This window comes from Oxyura jamaicensis, chromosome Z, assembly GCF_011077185.1.
Source record: "Oxyura jamaicensis isolate SHBP4307 breed ruddy duck chromosome Z, BPBGC_Ojam_1.0, whole genome shotgun sequence".
In the NCBI taxonomy this organism is placed as follows: domain Eukaryota; kingdom Metazoa; phylum Chordata; class Aves; order Anseriformes; family Anatidae; genus Oxyura; species Oxyura jamaicensis.
The window spans coordinates 34,491,262-34,507,747 of record NC_048926.1 but is presented as its reverse complement, the minus strand read 5'-3'; positions in this window follow the sequence as shown (position 1 = coordinate 34,507,747).

The window sequence follows — 16,486 nt, the reverse complement described above, 5'->3', positions numbered from 1 at the left end:
TGCCATTGACAGAGCCAGGATACAATAGATCTGAATGGACACTTTGACCCTTTCTATGTTCTTACTGCAAACAGCTTACTGCCTTTTCATTCTTAAACAGAAAAAGGTGCAGAAAAGTCCCATCCTAACTAAACCTGTTCCAACATCTTTGATGCTCCCCAAATCAGGTCAATTAGCAGAGATTAATTAGGCAATGAATCTTCTCAGGAAATAATTCTGAGTGTCTAAAGGATAGAGACAATAGTAGGAAATTGTGTCTGCGTTTTTGGAAATCTTTTTTTTTTTGACACTGTTTAATATTTCTCTTAGGTAAATAATTTATTCTGATGATACCTTAATAGGTGTGATATAGACCTTAATCCTATATAGCATCCAAAATTCCAACATACAGACAAGTTACCTTTAAGGACTGCTGCCCACAAGTGAGCTGCTTTCTATCTCACTGATAAACAGTACATGAAGTCAGAGAGTTTGGGAAAAAAGTAAAATCAGTAAATCTTCTGAAAAATCAGGGACAGCACAGATTACAATGCTAGCAATATGCAAACTAATGTGATAGCACAAATTACAATGCTAGCAATGTGCAAACTAATGTAGGCTAGCTTTTCATTTAACACAAAAAGTAACCCTAAGCCTCTGAGATTTTTGCAAAGACCTTTAGGTTAGGTTAAAAGTGCATGCTGCAAAGAGATGATGCTGATGGAGCAGGAAGCATACCACTCTCCATCCTAACATGTTCTATGGAGGGAATCTGCCCTCTGATCCTGAGGGATCTGTTAAGAACAATGGTAGTGCTTAGCAGAGCTTTTAATATTTTATAGCAAACATATAATCAAGGACAGAAAAAAAAACACACCTCACCTGTGGATTCTCAACGGATCCACATAGCTTCCTGCAAGTCCCAGTATCACTGCATGGATCCATGACCATGTGATCTTCCTTGCTAATTGTTCTATTATTTTACAAAACATGGTTGCAAAACAAACAAACAGCAACAAAAACCTGAGTTTTTTACACTTTGTGGTTGAAAATCCACAGGCATAAAAACAAGTCTTGAAAAACTCTGGGATTTTGTTCAGCTACCAATTCTATTGCTCATCTTTGGCTTTCTTTGAAATTCTAGGTTGAATTCAGCATTCCAGTCATCATTGTCACATCATGCTATAGTCCAAGTTACTGGAGAGATGACCTCACTTCATCTCATTATGGTATGACAACGACATTCCACTTCATTAGTAACAATATCATCTACATGAGTCAAATAGACTGTTCATGCTGACAAGCAAGATAATTTGCAGTTTCAGATTAGGATAAAAGCACACCTTGGTGTCTTCAGAACAAAATATATGGTAACCTCCTTCGGCCTGGGCTTCCCACTCCATCACCAAAAGAATAATCTTCCATCTTCTAAATAAAGCCCAGCTGCCAGTGACAAGAGTGACAAGAATAACACACATTTCTTAGTCTGCAGGCATAATTAAGGGAGGAACACTACACTGAGAAATTGGAAGCTCTTCCTCTAAACAAATCTGTTGAATGCCAGTGATGATAATTACTAGTGATTATTCACCGATTGCTAATGCAGTCTAGATTTAGACATTCCAAAATAGGGAAAGCCTGGCAGTTTTTCATGTTGGTACATATTCAGGATCTTTTTTTTTTTTTTTTTTTTTTTTTTTTTTCAATTATTACTTTTAATGCCTAACAATAAATCCCAGTAAGAAAAAAGCTAGTATTCACTTGCTGAAATCTGTACTAAGCTTCATAGGGTTACAGACTTTCGTTACAGACATAATATTTCCACAGAAAATAAATTGAACGTTAGAAACAGAGGAGAACATAGTGCCTAGAGCTTGTTAAAAGATGTCAGATGAAAGATGAAATCATCTTTCTAGTAGAAGAGAGATAGACTAGGTCAAAGGAAAAAGGGAGGTTGTTATAATTCATTTGCACCCTGGAAACTATGCTGCATGAGATTTGTTGGAAGAAATCAGATCTTTTGTGAGACCAGATGGTACAGCTGGAGAAAGATGACAAGCTTTCAAGCACACAGAGCATTCATTAACTGACAACAAAGATGTAGCAAACTTACAGCTAACTACAGAACAATACTGCATGTGTGCTGTAGATCTCCCAAACCTCTTTTGAAAAAGACTGCCTAATCCACAACTCCATAGTCTTCTCTCTGTAGGGGTTTTAGGCATTCATCTAAATCTAAATCAATTTATAATTGATTTTCCAGTACTGAAAGAGAAGAGTCTGAAAAAGCTGCTCATGTGAACCATTTGAAAATTGATTGTTTCCTTGTGTGATTTGTTGCTGTTTTTGCTGCCTTCTTTTTGCTGGAACAAAGAACTGATCTCACTCACTGCATGACCAGATCAGCAGAGAGGGAGAGAGAAGTACTTGATGAGGGGCACTGCAGTTTTAGGTGACCTGAAGTCCTCAAGAGCCTAGTAAAAGATTCAAGGAAAGCATCCTCTGTGTCCTTCCTTTCACTGATCATGCAGGTAGTTTTTATAAGTGTAATAGAAAATTTATAGTATTTATATGCTGTGTTGAAAATTTGTTTCATTTCATTTTATTTTTTTAATGGGATTATAAATAAATATGATGCTTAAATTCATGACATCCTCTTTAATAAAATGTAAGTAGTATCTATTAATATTGTGCTAATAAATCAGCATTCTGTTACATAGACAGTTTCAGCTGATCTGAATTTTTAGAGAATTACTCTATACAGTTAGATTTTCTGGTTAAACTGAATGGTATGAAAATGTGCATGGTTGCAGATGGTTTGTTCCCTCAGAGAATGGTTCCCATTTGGCCTTCAAAATACTGTTCTCCTTGGATGAAATGTTGCTTCTTCTGTGGACCCCAGGCTGTCTGCTCTCTCTGTGTTTCCAGTAGCAATGTGTCCTCTGTACAGCAGCTGGCTGAGCTTGGTTCTGTATCACATGGGACTTCTTATCCCATCTGAAGATGGCCTCCACTTCCTCCTCTAAGCTATTGACCAATGCAGCAATACAGGGGGAAGGAACTATTAAACTACCACTATCCCGTTGTTTGACACCCAGCATTCTCCTTTGTTTCTCATTATGAAAAAACACTGCTGGAGAGCAGATCCGTGGAAGGAGATCTGGGCATTCTGGTTGATGGCAAGTCAACAGCGTGCCCTGGCAGCCAGGAGGGCCATCCATGCCCTGGGGTGCACATGGGATGGCATCACTAGCTGGTCGAGGGAAGGGATTGTTCTGCTCTGCTCTGTGCCTCATCTCAAGTACTTGTGTGCAGTTTTGGGCACCACAATATGAGAAGGACATAAAACTATTAGAGGGTGTTCAAAGGATGACAACAAGAATGGTGAAGGGTCTAGACGGCAAGAGGTGTGAGGAGCAGCTGAGGTCCCTTGGTTTGCTCAGCCCAGAGCAGAGCAGGCTGAGGGGAGGCCTCATGGCGGCCTGCAGCTCCCTCACGAGGGGAGCGGAGGGGCAGGCGCTGAGCTCTGCTCTCTGGGGACAGCGACAGGACCTGAGGGAACGGCATGGAGCTGGGACAGGGGAGGGTCAGGGTGGGCGTTAGGGAAAGGTTCTGCACCCAGAGGGTGGCCAGGCACTGGGACAGGCTGCCCAGGGCAGTGGTCACAGCACTGAGCTGCTGGAGTTCAAGAAACATTTGGACAATGCTCTCAGACACTTGGTCTGGTTTTTGGGTGGTCCTGTGTGGAGGCAGGAGTTGGACTCAGTGATCTTTGTGGGTCCCTTCTGATTCAGGATATTCTGTGTTTTTATGAAAATAACTTCCTGCTGCAGGAAAGCTCAGGTGATGTCTCCTTATTTTGGGATGCCAGTGTATGGGGTGATTCCTACAAAGTAAATGAACTGATGTTGTAATTGGAGTTACAGGCATTTTTGGCATGGGGACACAGGTTTAAGTACTTCTGCTGCACCCACAGGAGACGAGTTGGTATTTTTAGACTCCTTTTGGTTACTACTTACTACTAGTGCTACTGGTGTGCCTTGACTGACTGAGGGAGAGACTGTAGGTCAAACGAGCCAGTTACTGTGATTCTCCTCACCGCCCAGCCCACAGCTCCCAGTGAGAGGAATATGTATGTATAAGCCAAGATAAGCACATTGATCATTATAGGTCAGGCTGTTGGCATACAGACCTCTTACAGGTAGGCAGCATTTAGGTAATTATATAGTCAAGAGGGTTATGCAAATATCTATTAGAGTACTAATCTCAGTGACACCCTACTGATGGAAGGCAGTATTGTTATGGGACGGTGGCATGGAAAGACAAGGTGTCTAGCACAGTGTCATCTAGCTAGCATGTACCAGGGCAGGCAGTAGAACTAGTTACTCAAGCTCCAGACTTGTTTTCTAACTACTGTCTTGTTCTTTCTACCTATTTATGTGTTTGCATGTGGCTGCACCCCAGTGCTCTGTCTTATTTTCCACAATTTATGACCTTGCATGTTGTCTCAAACAGGCTTAAAATCTTGTGATAATATGTACTGTGACAATTTATCTATTCCATCTTTATGAGAAAATTTCAGAACCTAAATCTGCAGTGCTTATTTGCATTCAGACACACCATTTTTAAGCTTCTACTTGATGCACCTATAAGGCATTTTAAATCAAATCTGTTCAATTCAAAAGATTTTATTTTAAGAACTACAAATATATGATTTCTGTCAAGTAATTCTTCTTTCAGTGGGAAATAGGAAACCCACAAATAAATGTCTGGCTTCTCAACATGACCTACTGTGGCTCACAGCCATCTGTATTTCTGTATTTACAGGAAGAGATCGCCCACATGCATTAGTCTGTAAACTATATCAAAAAAACAAAGCTTTTTTTTTTTTTTTTTTTTTTTTTTTTTTTTTTTCTCCCCTCTTTCAGTCTCCATCTATTGCAATCGCAGGGTGTTCACCTCTAGATATGTGTCTGCACAGTTTTCATTATAGCAGTTTTCTGAGCCAGTGCTTAACATTTACTTTTTCACCATTGGTAGTTGAAAAGATTACTGCATTATTGCTGTCAGTAGTAAGGGAATATTTATTAGCTGATTCAAATCCTTCCTGATCCTTTAGCAATGGTTTTGTATTCAGATAATCACTGCATATTGAATAGACGGTCAAAGTGTAACTAACGAAAGCTAGAACCATGAATTTCCCCAATGCATGGGATTGTTGGGGATAAGTTAGTTTGCTGTTTGGAAACTCTCCACTTCTCCATGTTAGCTGACTTCAGACTGTCAGCCAGCTGACAGGCAGAAGACCAGAGCTGGAGTTGGTAATTGCCACAAAATTTATTTTGCCACCCTATAATATTTCTTCTATGAATATAGTTGTGAATGTGATTAGGGAAAAAGACTTAAAACCCAAAGTTTCACATAAATGTCATTGATGAAAAACAAAATTAAGATCAAATTAGGACTACTTTTTAGGATTTTTAAAATCAGATTAGATAACAGTTTTTATAATATGTTACTGAAAAGCACTTGCATTTCCAGTAACAAACAGGAACACACTATTGGACCTTGTAAAGCACAGCTGTTCTTATCACCTTATGATTTCTGGGACAATAAAATCCTCTTGTATATATCTGTGTTCAGAAAACACATGATGCCTGTGTCTGACAAAGGCAAACTGACTCAACATAGGAGAAGTTCTGTGGTTGTTGCAAAGATGAAGAAATCCCTGCAGATCTTTGCATAATAGAAGAGAGCTTGCAACTTCTGAAGCAACCTTGGGATTGTCTTCAACTCCTAGTCATAGCACAACCATTTATATTGCCAGAAGGCTAGGGATGTGAAGTGCTGCTGTAATGGAAGCTGCAGAATTTGGTGCCAAAGAGCCCAAATGAAATGCAACTCAAACATTTGGAAATGCATGCTAGCATGGAGAGTGCTACCTTAGCTGTTGTCAGTCTGTCTCTTCCTTTTTTTTTTTTTTTTTTTTTTACAATGTCTTTCATAACACCCACATGTTTGCTGATCTGATTCAGAAGGTCAAATATATGGACTGTACTTGGATTCTGTTGCCTGCTTTGCCACACAATTCCTTTGCGTCCTACACGAACAAATATAATGTAATTTCTCTACTTATGCTTTGCATATTTCTTGTCCTCAAGATGTACTGAGAATAAAGCTTTATGAACCTAATGAAATATGATAAATGCTCAGAAATTACCTGCAGTGCTTGGTTAAATAAAGCAAACTGTGTAATAAATAATAAATGCAGGGATACTAGGTAGGTAGACAGACAGACGGAGAGGGGAAGGGAAGGGAAGGGAAGGAAGGGAAAGGAAGGGAAGGGAAGGGAAGGGAAGGGAAGGGAAGGGAAGGGAAGGGGTGTGCATTAGACAAAACAATATGAGTAAATTGTGGTAAAGAAATGATGACAATTTACAACACATTACAACATTAATTTGGGCAATGCTGAATGAGAATGAGTTTATCCCAATGCCCTTCACAGGAAAATTATCTTGCAGTTGTCACAAGACAGGGTATCTGGATGATAGCCATGTGTAGTAGCTAATTCAGTGTGCATTCACATCTCCTGGTATCTTGTTCATGTACCCATATTCTGAAAATGCAGTTGGCATGTGCTGGAGCTGAAAAGGCTCAATCTGTTTTTGTCATGTGATGTTGAAGTGTTTCTTTGAGTGAGCATACTGAAGATATACTGGTTTTTAAAAACTCAAAATTTAAATTGTAATTTTTTTGGTGGGAAATGAGAATGGAAAAGCACATACAGAAATGGAAAATATTTCTAATCTTAACCTTGAAACATTTGAGAGCAGAAAATAAAGTGAAGTAAAAAGTTGATTTTTTTTGTTTGTTTCTTACTGTACATTCTTAAAAACATTTTACTTGTTTGATTACTGGTTTAAATCAAATCAAATGCATGCCATTAATACACTGCTTTCCCCATCAGGCTCTGGATTTGGCCTACAGTCAGGATAAGTCTGACACAAATATTTTCACAATTTGTCTACAGGAGGGTCTTCTACTAGCTCCACTCACTAGGGAGCCCAAATTAGCTGCAATTTACAGATTAGCATCTGGTAAAAAGATGCTTTTTCTGCATAGTCCTCCACAAATCCACTCACCCTCAGATCCCTTTTGGAAGTTGTTACCTTTGTTTCTCAGTTCCTTCAGTCTGCAAATCATTGGCCAAATTAGCTGCCACAAAGTACAACGTGAAGTTTTGGACACAGAATGCATACTTCCAGTTCTAGTGGAGGAACATTTGAAAACTGCTGCAGAACAGTCTGGCATGGAAGTGTATTACTTTGGGCACCACTTCAAGCTAACATGCCTGCTGGGGTTTTGATTAAGAGCTAGATCAGATACAACAAATGTAAAGTATGGACAAGGCAAGCTTGGGTTTATCTACACCTGCCCTTCCTTTAGATTTATTTATTACATTTTGAATAATAAATAGAAACATTTTATAGAAATTGGTTGTTTAAATCCTGTGTTTTTAGGACTTCTTAACAGATGGCTTGAATGAACAAATTAAATCATAAATACAGCTAAGGTTCAGAGTTAATTCTAGAAATAGTACTTGAGACTTACAGTAGTTGTACTTAACCAGTTAATAATGAGTACTGTGTGCTCTAAAAATACTAGGAGGAGAGCATAACAGCTCTTATTGTTCTTGATAAATATCTTTCCATAACATGGAATTTTATGAAGAGTCACATTCAGGCCTCAAGAGGTCTAACTAATCAAGATACTCTCAGGTCATTTGGCACACATGCCAAGTGTCATGGAATCATAATGCATCAAATGGGGTTAATGTCCCCAAATGAGACAGCCTTTTCTCAGCCACATGTGTGACTGGAATTCAGTCAGAGGCTGCAAAGCAGACGCAGTCCCTACCCAATCAGCAGCAAAACCTCTTTTCTGAATAAGATGGGCACAGACCTGCCATTACAGTAATAGCTTCTGAATACAGTAGCTTCCAGAGAAAGGAAGCCCATGTGTCTGTTTTGCAGGTCTTTAATTTGTTTAAAAACTTTTACCCTTGATGTGGATAAATGTATCAAGCATTAAAGAAGCTTAAAGACAAGTAAATAAACAAACAAAAAATAAAGCCATGCATTTTCCTGCAATGTGAAGTTTTTTGGATACAATTTACTAACTATAAATTGCTGTCCTGCTGTTAAGTCATATGATCTGTACTCAGAGATAAAATTATTGCTTCCTTGTGGGAAGAAGAACATGTTTGTGTACACATGACATTTTGGGTTTGGTTTTGGGGATTTTTTTTGGTGGGGGAAGGACGGGGTTGCATTCAGGCATCTTTATTCTCTGGTGACTTGGACACATTACAACCATCTGTTCAGATGGTTCAAACCAGAACATGTTGTTTTCAGAGCAATGAAAGAATAACAAAATGAATAGACAAAAGATGTAGTAGATGTTTTCTGGCAAATATGACTTTGAGAACTTTTGCTAGTAAGGCAAAGAAAATTTCTGTAAGGTGAAGTTGGACTTTCTGCTTTGCCTTTTCTTGTAAAAATACTACAGGATGTGAAGAAAAGGCACATGGACAAGATTAAGCTGAATGCATATACCATTTCCAAGATGTTTGCTCTAATTACTGAAGAATTTATGACCAAACTTTTTGAAGCTCAATTTCTTGAAGCTAATAAAAGGCCGACATGACAAAATACAGTTTGAATCAGTAATAGAACCAAAGGCTTCATAAGGTTTCAAAATAAACCAATTAAAAATCAACCCTATTAAATTGCAACAATTCACCAACATCTTTAAGGGTTTATTTAGCAAGAGATGATCAGTCATTCACAATATACCACACAAACAATAAGCATCATACTAGTAACAATGAAAGTGAGGACATATTCATTTATTTTATTTTATAATAAAATAAGCATGATTTAATCTGTTTTTTACATCATAAATAAAATGAAGGGCTGACTAGAACACTTTCAGAGGTCCTTTCCACCCTCATTACTCCATAATTCTCTGAAAAAAAACACTTCCACAAGAGGCTGGGAAAAGAACATTGGTGTCCTTCCAACGAAAATAAGTGGGATGAAAGTTAAACACAGAGAAGCATGGAGATAAGACAGGGAGGAATAGAGATAAAATATCTTGCTGAAATAGCAGTAAACTCCTTAGCTGTAAAGGAGTGGAGAGAAACATAAAAACCTGCAAAGAGATGAGACAGAACATACCAAGAGACACAAATGTACCGCTTGCTGTAGGACGGGAAAGGGCTAGTCACCTGGCCTGCTGACAGGAGTTATAGGTGGGCCCCTTGAACACCTGCTGGAAAATGCTCTAGCTTGGATGAGTGAGCAGAGAAGGAAATACACATTAAAATAAAACAAAAATATATTTAAAAAAATCTTCTGATTTAGCAGAAATATTATAAATAGCACTCCTTTCCCCCAGAAAATTATTTGGGGAAAATACAGGCAATGGTCTTTCATATTTGTGCACTACAAAATAAACTAAATCATACAAAATAAACTAAATCAAAACATGTTTCTGTGGCTTGTAGTTTAATGAAGATTTTCCCATGTGTTGAAAGTATTTAGACTAAAACGTACAGTTTACTTCCATGTCATCTTCAAAGTTATACAGTTTCTTTGCTGCTTTCTGAGCTTAAACTGTGCCAAATGCTGTTCCAGGTTTTTCCTTTGTCATGGTCAGTGTGTTCTCTTTTCTCCTGGAAATTGCTCTCTTTGGAAGAAGTCAGTTTTATGGTTCTTCAGGACACAATTGCATGAGTTATTATTACAGTTACTTCTCAATAGGCACAAAAGTGCACTACAGTGCTTCCTCTGTTAAAGTTGTTGTAAACCAAGCTCTTCTCAGTTTCTTTTGTGACCTAACTTTAATGGGAAAGTATAGCAGAATACCACATTTCCTCTCATGCTTTTCTTGCCACTTTTTTCTTCCCCCCCCATTGAAGTTGCTGTTTTGATTCAATTTTCACTATCCAATCTGAGAAAATTAATTCTAGATAACAAGATGACATTCAGTTGACTTGAGTCTGAAACAGATGAGAGAAAGCACATTTATTCTTGTGGGGCAGATGGCTCTTTTTAAATATTAAATAGAATTATCCTCAGTCCCCAGTAATGTTGTTCTCTAAGCCCGCTGTCAGAGATACTAGATTTTGCTTGGGTGTGACTCTTACTCTTGGTTTTCTAGGTATCTGAGTAGGCTGGAATTTTAACAAAGAAAAAAAAAATGTTGAGAAACACCACATTTGTTGAGCCAAAATCAAGTTCTCTTTGTTTTAACCCAGAAAATTCCAGGTCTGTCATTTTTGTAGCCATTCTAGATCAGGATGCCTATTTACATATTAGATTTCTGTTGGTCTGTCTGAAGTATGAATGTGAATGACTAAGATAGAAAAAAAAAGTGTTGAACCTCCTAATTTCCTATTGATTCTCATAGATAATTAGGGTTATTAGTGTTTTGTTGGATTTAAACTGATATGCCTATTATTTTGCTTTTGGTGGGAAATAACATTAACATTCCTGAAGTGTGTGAAGAAGGGGTTGTGAGGAGTTTGCACAGACTTGCACTATTTATATATATACATATATATATATGCACATTTATTCTACATTTATATTTATCAAAAAGAAGAAGAGGGGGGAAAAAAAGGTGTTGGCATGTGGATTCTAGAAGTACTTTGCCTGATATTACTCTAGTGGAGGAGATAAATAAGGATGTTTGGGAAGGAGTAGGTGCTGCTGACCTGTCCCTGACCATGGCAGTGGGGTTGGAATTAGATGATCTTTAAGGGCTCTTCCAACCCAAACCATTCTGTGATTCTGTAACTTTTGCTTGTTTAGAGGGGAGGAAAGGGGGAAGGGGAAGGAAATAAGGGAAAATGGAGAAGGGGAGGAAATGTCATAGAAGTGTGATGGGATACATAAGGTTCGAAGAGAGAATTATATTATTGCTGATCAATGAAGAACCATCAGGAGAAAGAGTTTTGGTGATGTGACGCTGACCTGGTCTTCCAGATGGAACGGAATATCAGGCAGGTCTGTGGCTTTGCTGCCTAGAATCACTGAAATTGGGGGGGGGGGGTGACTTTTAAATCTCCTCAGATATAATAAAGACCATGCAGTTTTGTGGTTCTTCCCTAGAGATACAGTAAGGGGATGCACAAAATAATGCCATATCCCATAAGTCACAGGTGGCACCTGTAGAAGTGTTGCTAGAAACTAGCATGCAAACAGTGTTTGTGTAGATAGATTGGTAAGAGTGTTAGAGGCTTGGCTGAAAGCTAGGTGCATTGGTTGTACTATGCTTTCACTGAGGATAGCTTATACAACCTCCTTTGTGTTCACAGAAGCAAAGCATGGTAACTGAGAAAAAACACTGAGCTTTATCCAAAGCACATTATTGTCCTTGCCCTGGCTTTGGGAAAGAGGAAGTAGAGGAAACTTTCTTTTGGATATTGTTCCAGACCGTGTTTATGCTGGATTTTCTGGTAACTACCTGACCACCCCTCTTCTAATCGTGGGCATGTGAACGAGCAGTTCTGTATGTCTCCTCACCACATGCTTCATTGCGACATGCTAGTACAGTGAGTGAAGGGAAATATGGCTGTCAGATCGAAAGACCGGGTGGCTCTACTTTGACTTTAATATGGCTACCACTTTTAGTTACGGAAATATAATGTGGGAGTTTGAAATGATTGCGGATCTTTAAAAATGCCTAATGGAAGATGAAACCTTAAGTATTTAAAACCAGAACCAAAACCAAAACCAAAGCCACTGCATTGATATATTCATGAAAGAAGCAATGCCAAGATGCTTATCTTCCAGAGAAAATTCTTGATGAGTCTAGCAAAAAGGATTGAGATGAAGCAACTAATTAAGGGCAGGAAACATTTAACTGTAACAGCCCTATATTTTAAGCTTTATTTGATGACTGTGTATGTAGTCTTTGCAGCACTTGAATACCATAGGACATAGTGCTGCCTCCATGCCAAAAGGTGTCTTGGAGAGCCTGCTATCTTCGACATCGTTTAGAAAAAGTATATGCTGGTTTGGTTAGTTCATCTCCTTATGCCATTCTTATGCTTTCCTGGTGATTATAATTATTGCATTGACAAGGTGGGCTACTCCATGGCTTGCTAAGCTCTCCCTGCAGCTGCCTGTGGGAAAGCAGCTGCAGGGACTGGAGTCCATATTCTTTCTGGAGACTAAGGTAAAACCTGAGACTTCTTGTTCCAGGACTGGCTGGTAGCAGCTGAGAGCGTGTGTGGTTGGGAGGGGGAGGAGAGGAAGGACACGAGAAAACAACCTGATTATCAACCTCAGCCTGCTCATACAACTATATGTACACACCAATGCACTCTCCTGTGTCTTAACTTTAAAGAGATCACTGCTGCTGGTACAGTAATCTCCAAAATACTATTTGCAAGCCACGGACTAGTTCAGCTTGTGGAAATAAACAAAATTTTGAATCTGGAGGAGATCTTCATCTTAATTGACATAACTATGATGATTTAAAAATAAAATTGCCTAGAGGTTACGGCATGGCTGTTATAGTCCACAGGAAAATCCATCATCATCTATTTTTCTGTCTTGGCTATTCCTTCTTGCTTTTGCTGAAGGTCTTTATGAATTGGCACATCTGCTAAGTTACTGCAAATATATACTAAAAAAATATATGGCAAGTATATTTATGTATACTGGCTTAGCTGGCTTCTAACGCCATGCCCCAGTACAGAAATGTAGTCTCTTGATCTTGAAAGGTATTCCTCAAACTTGGTGATTCTTACTTCTGTCAGCAAGTCTTTCATGGCATGTTTATATGAGTAGACTCACATGCAGTTTGTACTGCTAAGAGTACTCATTGCTTTAATTGGTAGTTTATGAAATAATTCTTCTGGAACTAGGTGGGACTTCATTTCTGTCTTGCTCACCTGCCCCACCTCCATCAGGGAAAAAGCTAATTGTTTAATGGTACTTACAGTTCTTCTACTTGAGAGAGTCTGAGACAGTTCAATCCTACTGGAAAGTAGCCTCAGAAGTACTAAAGCAACTTCATAGGCTTCTTTTTTTGGCAGGCCTGTTCTCAAGCATAGACCACAAGAAAACTAGATCAGTACCAAATGTTTACACTGAAGTTGGTTTTACCCTTCCATGTTTACTGTCTGATCATGAGAAAAAAATAAGACTTTTCATCCTTGTTGAACCTTAGTATTTGATTACAGGAGCTTAAAAAAATCTCTTCCCCCCAGCCCCCCATTGTCCTGTGAATTCTCATAATCAGGCAAATTTCCAGTGAACAGTATACTGCAGAAGGAAAGACTAGTAGAGCTATCAAATATCTAAAGCACGTTAACACAGCAGCATGCAGGTGCTAGATCAGAAGATGAGGGAAAATACCGGCAGGCTTTTGTTGGGTGGGAATTCTATACAGCTGTGCTATGCAGAGGGGAATGGTGTCTCAAGGACTCACCTCCTCTCTCATATCTCAGCTAAATCCCTTCAACTGATCCACTGGAATGCTCTATGGAAGATTAGTTATCAGCTCATAATCTTCCTAATTCTTGCTGCAGAGGTATCTACATTCAAATGGATGGAAACCCAAGCTGTCTGGGAACTGCCACAGGCTTCTCATCTCAGGAGGTTCAGACCTCTTTGTTGTTGTACACACTGCTTCAGAAGTGTTATTTATTTATTTATTTACAAGTGGAAAACTACAAGGAAGAGGAATCTGGGAGTCTTTCTTCAATGACTAAATTTCAAGGGACAAGGGGAAGGATGATTAAACCAATTAAAGCCAATTGGAGGGCTTTGAGATACCCTTTTGACTACTATTACAGTGACCTAACTGGGAATATGGCCTGTGACAGCCTGTCAAAAAACAAGCAAAACTCAGTCATGCCTCTGCCTTTCACAGGGCCTGTGTTCAGACTTCAGTAGTATTTTTTGGGCTTTTGCTACCTGGGTCAGGAATGAAATGATGCAGTTCTCTGTACCGTGATCATTTTAGCATACATCTTTGTTCTGACCAGAGAAAGGCCACTAACAGATTTAGCTTTAATTTGTCCAAAAGGGTATAAATGAACTAAAGGACTTGGTGGGGAGGAAAGAATACAACAATATAACTGCAGCTTATCAAGAGCTAATCATGACAAAGTGATGTTGACCTAAACCTTAGCCTTGAACTTGCAGAGTATATTATTTTAAAAACGCTGACTCAAATGCAGTTGTCTCCTGCACAGAGCAGTACTCATGACTACAAACTCTGTAATTAGTGTAATTTCTCCAACCTAATTTCATGAGTGTTGGTGCTATAGTCCTTTACCAGTTTCTACAAGAGCATAAGGGACCAAGCTAAGTTTTTATTTGTTCTAGATAGAACTGTCCGTGAGAACTGCCTGTGTGAACAGGTGCTACAGAGTGGTATATCCGGTTCTCACCTTCAAGGTCCACGTTCCCAGAACTCAGGGAACTTATATATAAGCTATCTTACTCATACACTGTGTAACACATAGTATTCTTTTATAGAGTAATACTAGTTAAAAATTAGTTTTGAAATGGAGGTAGTCCGCTACTCCTAGCAAAAAGATGTCTTGAAGGGATTGCTTTTGCAGGTGAAGGATAAAAATAGAGTCACGTCTTCAGCAGATGATAACCTGTGTAATGAAGCTACTGGAGCAAGTCTAGCGGAGGGCTTTGATGATTAGGGAATTGGAGCACCTCTCATACGAGGAGAGGCTGAGAGCTAGGCCTGTTGAGCTTGGAGGAGAGAAGACTGATAGTGAGTGGATCTTATCAGTGTGTACAGATACCTGAAGGGAGGGTGTCAAGGGGATGGGCCAGACTCTTTTCAGTGGTGCCCAGTGACAGGACAAGAGGCAAACAAACTGAAACATGGGAGGTCCCATCTGAACTTGAGAAAAACCTTTACTGTGAGGGTGACAGAGCTCTGGATCAGGTTGCCCAGAGGGGTTGTGGAGTCTTCTTCTCTCGCCTGGATGCCATCCTGCACAATGTGCTGTGGGTGATCCTGCTTGGCAAGGGCGGTCAGACCAGATGATCTTCAGAGGTCCCTTCCAACCTCAGCCGCTCTGTGACTCTGTAATTGTGACTCTGGTGAACAGCGTAAGATTATGATGTAATGGTAATATGAATTTCAGGTAGAGCTGTGTGGGCTGTCCTGAATTAAATACAAGACATGTGTGGGCCTGTCAACTGCGCTTGCACTACAAGCATGTTTCGTGTGTTTCAGATCAGTCCTGGAGAAGTATATAACATCCCTGAAGTATCTTCCAGGAAGTTGCCACTGAAGAAACTTACTCCAGTGCAATAGGAGTATGAGAGAACAGAGTGTCTGCAATACCTTGATTGACAAGGACGTTGTCTTGCAGTACAGAGGAATGCATTTAAGTCAGGCTTCCTTCCTGCTAAGCTGGGCAAAAATAGTAGTGCAGATAAAACAGAGCAGTCTCGATAAGACCTGAGGAACATTTAAGTTGCAAGCCTATATTAAAAGCTTGTACTTTGGCCTCAACCTGAGGAACCTTGCCTATCGCTGGACTGTAATCATCAGAGAAAAGCCCTTACACTGCATCTACTCCTGGTTAGCTGAATCTGCTAAGCTCCCTTTCTCTCTTCATCTGACTCTGGTTCTAATCAAGGCTGGTATACTGAAAGTGTTTATATATTTTTTTTTTAACAGGGGCTGTGGCAGAGATGTAACTTGTAGGAAATGGTGACATGCGATACCTACTGTCTTTTAGTAGAACTTGACATCAGCTTGCTGAATAGGTAGAAGTGGAAACTGGCAGATTTTAGGAGAACATTACAGTACTGTGAACTACATCCATGCTTCAGGAGAAGGCAGAGTGAGGGAATGGGCGAGCGCTCCTCTCTGAAAGCCAGCTGCTTTGCAAACTCTCCCCTCTACCGCAAGCCATCGTGGTGATAAAACAGCTCTTCCACAGAGCCTGGTCACAGGGTGCTGAAGGACTGTGGGGTCCTACAGGACCTCAGGCACTTGGAGCAGGCTGACAACTGCCCCGTTTGGTGGCCTGCATGCGGACAGCGTGCTGACCCACGGCTCCGCAGACCCACAGCGCTGCCCGAGGAAACGCCCCGGGACAAGCCCCGAAGCACACGAAGCAGCAGAGGCCTCGCTGCCCCCGCTGCGCGGCAGCCGGCCGGGTCCCCTGGCCAGCCGGTGGTGGTGCCTGCGGTGTGCGGCACGGTGAACGCCGGCCCGGCGCGGCTCCCGAGAGCGCCTCCATGTCGCACCGCCAGCCCGCCCCAGCGCCCAGCCGCGCCGGGACGGCTCTCGTTGGAGGGCCGGTGCCGGGACGCCGCTACCGGTGCCTCGGGGCTCGCCCGGCGGCTGCGGGAGGGCTCGGCTGCGCTCGGCGCGGCTGAGGGTACGGCCCGGCCCGGCCCGGCCCGGCCCGAGCCCGCGGGGCCGGGGCGGGGCCTGCGATGCA